Source organism: Arachis hypogaea, chromosome 2 (assembly GCF_003086295.3).
Source record: "Arachis hypogaea cultivar Tifrunner chromosome 2, arahy.Tifrunner.gnm2.J5K5, whole genome shotgun sequence".
Taxonomy (NCBI): domain Eukaryota; kingdom Viridiplantae; phylum Streptophyta; class Magnoliopsida; order Fabales; family Fabaceae; genus Arachis; species Arachis hypogaea.
In genome coordinates this window covers 52,454,299-52,458,117 of record NC_092037.1, presented here as the reverse complement: position 1 = coordinate 52,458,117, position 3,819 = coordinate 52,454,299, and the positions used below count along the sequence as shown (strand labels likewise).

General features: G+C 39.2%; 1 non-coding gene across 1 annotated transcript; it reads left to right on the top strand.

Annotated features, from left to right (window-relative positions):
• Positions 1 to 656: 656 nt before the first annotated feature.
• LOC112764229 (small nucleolar RNA R71) lies at positions 657 to 764 on the top strand. The gene has a single exon (XR_003183063.1). It is a non-coding gene; the product is annotated as a small nucleolar RNA R71 (small nucleolar RNA).
• Positions 765 to 3,819: the final 3,055 nt, after the last annotated feature.

Genomic DNA, 3,819 nt, shown 5'->3' with positions numbered 1-3,819 from the left:
TCCAAATTTCTGATGGAGGACCTTGTTTCAGTCATGAAACTTTGAGTGGTTTTGATCAGATCAGAGACCATGGTAGCTAAGTCAGAGGTATTCTGCTTAGAGCTCTCTGTCTGTTGCTGAGAAGATGATGGAAAAGGCTTGCTATTGCTAAACCTGTTTCTTCCACCATTATTGTTATTGAAACCTTGTTGAGGTCTCTGTTGATCCTTCCATGAAAGATTTGGATGATTCCTCCATGAAGGATTATAGGTGTTTCCATAGGGTTCTCCCATGTAATTCACCTCTTCCATTGAAGGGTTCTCAGGATCATAAGCTTCTTCCTCAGATGAAGCTTCTTTAGTACTGCTTGGTGCATTTTGCATTCCAGACAGACTTTGAGAAATCATATTGACTTGTTGAGTCAATATTTTGTTCTGAGCCAATATGGCATTCAGAGTGTCAATCTCAAGAAATCCTTTCTTCTGACTAGTCCCATTGTTCACAGGATTCCTTTCAGAAGTGTACATGAATTGGTTATTTGCAACCATTTCAATCAGTTCTTGAGCTTCAGTAGGCGTCTTCTTCAGATGAAGAGATCCTCCAGAAGAGCTATCCAAAGACATCTTGGACAGTTCAGAGAGACCATCATAGAAAATACCTATGATGCTCCATTCAGAAAGCATATCAGTGGGACACTTTCTGATTAATTGTTTGTATCTTTCCCAAGCTTCATAGAGGGATTCTCCTTCCTTCTGTCTGAAGGTTTGGACTTCCACTCTAAGCTTACTCAATTTTTGAGGTGGAAAGAACTTTGCCAAGAAGGCATTGACTAGCTTTTCCCAAGAGTCCAGGCTTTCTTTAGGTTGAGACTCCAACCATGCTCTAGCGCTGTCTCTTACAGCAAAAGGGAATAGCATCAGTCTGTAGACCTCAGGGTCAACCCCATTAGTCTTGACAGTGTCACAGATTTGCAAGAATTCAGTTAAAAACTGATGAGGATCTTCCAATAGAAGTCCATGGAACTTGCAATTCTGTTGCATTAGAGAAACTAATTGAGGCTTAAGCTCAAAGTTGTTTGCTCCAATGGCAGGGATAGAGATGCTTCTCCCATAGAAATCGGGAGTAGGTGCAGTAAAGTCACCCAGCACCTTCCTTGCATTGTTGGCATTGTTGTTGTTTTCGGCTGCCATGGGTTCTTCTTGTTTAAAGATTTCTGTTAGGTCCTCTACAGAGAGTTGTGCCTTAGCTTCTCTTAGCTTTCGCTTCAAGGTCCTTTCAGGTTCAGGATCAGCCTCAACAAGAATGCCTTTGTCTTTGCTCCTGCTCATAAGAAAGAGAAGGGAACAAGAAAATGTGGAATCCTCTATGTCACAGTATAGAGATTCCTTAAGGTGTCAGAGGAAAAGAAGAGTAGAAGACAGAAGTGGACAATTCGAACTTAACAAAGGAGATGGAGTTCGAATTTTGCATTAAGGGATAGTGTTAGTCCATAAATAGAAGGATGTGAGAAGGAGGGAAGGTAATTTTCGAAAATTAAGTAAAAGAATTTTGAAAACATTTTGAAAAACATTAATTGATTTTCGAAAATAAGAGTGGGAAAGAAATCAAGTGATTTTTGAAAAAGATTTTGAAATTAGAAGTAAAAACGATTTGATTGAAAACTATTTTGAAAAAGATGTGATTAAAAAGATTTGATTGAAAAGTTATGGTTTTAAAAAGATATGATTTGAAAACAATTTTAAAAGATTTGATTTTGAAAATTAATAACTTGGCTATCAAGAAAAAGATATGATCCAAACATTAAACCTTTCTCAACAGAAAAGGCAACATACTTGATTTGTTGAATCAAATCATTAATTGATAGCAAGTATCTTAGAAAAAGGAAAGAAATTGATTTTGAAAACATTTGATTGAAAAGATATGATTTGAAAAAGATTTGATTTTGAAAAACTTTTGAAAACTTGAAAAAAATTTGATTTGAAAACAAAATCTTCCCCTCTAGCCATCCTGGCGTTAAACGCCCAGAATGGTATCCATTCTGGCGTTTAACGCCCAAAATGCTACCCTTTTGGGCGTTAAACGCCCAACCAGGTACCCTGGCTGGCGTTTAAACGCCAGTCTGTCCTTCTTCACTGGGCGTTTTGAACGCCCAGCTTTTTCTGTGCAATTCCTCTGCTGTATGTTCTGAATCTTCAATTCTCTGTATTATTGACTTGAAAAGACACAAATTAAAAATATTTTTGGATTTTTAATAATAAGGACAAACCAAAATGCAACAAGAATCAAATAACAATGCATGCAAGACACCAAACTTAGCAGTTTGTATACTACTGACACTAACAAAATGAAAATGCATATGAGACACACAAAACAATCAAGTCAATTGAATTCAAAGATCAGAGCAAGTAAATCATCAAGAACATCTTGAAGATCACTTAGACACATGAATGCATGCAATTGACACCAAACTTATGATGAGACACTAGACTCAAACAAGAAATATTTTTTGGATTTTATGATTTTGTAAAAATTCTTTTTTGTGTTTTTCGAAAATTAAGTGGAAAAAGGTATCAAAATTCTTAATGAGAATTCCAGGAATCAGTGCAATGCTAGTCTAAGACTCCGGTCCAGGAATTAGACATGGCTTCACAGCCAGCCAAGCTCTCAAAGAAAGCTTCGGTCCAAAACACTAGACATGGCCAAAGGCCAGCCAAGCCTTAGCAGATCACTGCTCCAAAAGCAAGATTTGATAAAAATCAACAAGCTCTTGTGGTGATAAGTTGAAACCTCGGTCCAATGAGATTAGACATGGCTTCTCAGCCAGCCAGACTTCAACAAATCATCATGAAACTCTAGAACTCATCTTCAAGAATTTCGAAAAAAAATAAATACCTAATCTAAGCAACAAGATGAACCGTCAGTTGTCCAAACTTGAACAATCCCTGGCAATAACGCCAAAAATTTGGTGTTGTTGCCGGATCTTGGCACTGATGTTACCAAAAGCTTGCTCAAAACTTGAACAACCCCCGGCAACGGCGCCAAAAACGTGGTGCGCGAAATTGTGAACAATACTTTTTCACAACTCTCATAATCCCCGGTCATGAACCCCAAAAACTTGGTAGCTCAATACCATGGCATTACACAACTTCGCACAACTAACCAGCAAGTGCACTGGGTCGTCCAAGTAATAAACCTTACGCGAGTAAGGGTCGATCCCACGGAGATTGTTAGTATTGAAGCAAGCTATGGTCATCCTGTAAATCTTGGTCAGGCAAACTCAAATAGTAATGGTGATGAACGAAAATAACACAAAGGTAAAGATAGAGATACTTATGTAATTCATTGGTAGGAACTTCAGATAAGCGCATGAAGATGCCTTCCCTTCCGTCTCTCTGCTTTCCTACTGTCTTCATCCAATCCTTCTTACTCCTTTCCATGGCAAGCTTAAGCAAGGGTTTCACCGTTGTCAGTGGCTACCTCCCATCCTCTCAGTGAAAGCGATTGCATATGCTCTGTCACAGCATAGCGGAATTCATCTGTCGGTTCTCAATCAGGCTGGAATAGAATCCAGTGATTCTTTTGCGTCTGTCACTAACGCCCCGCCCTCAGGAGTTTGAAGCACGTCACAGTCATTCAGTCATTGAATCCTACTCAGAATACCACAGACAAGGTTAGACCTTCCGGATTCTCTTGAATGCTGCCATCAGTTCTCGCCTATACCACGAAGACTCTGATCTCACGGAATGGTTGGCTCGTTTGTCAGACGAGCACTCGGTTGTCAGGCGATCAACCATGCATCGTGCAATCAGGAATCCAAGAGATATTCACTAGAGCCTTGAT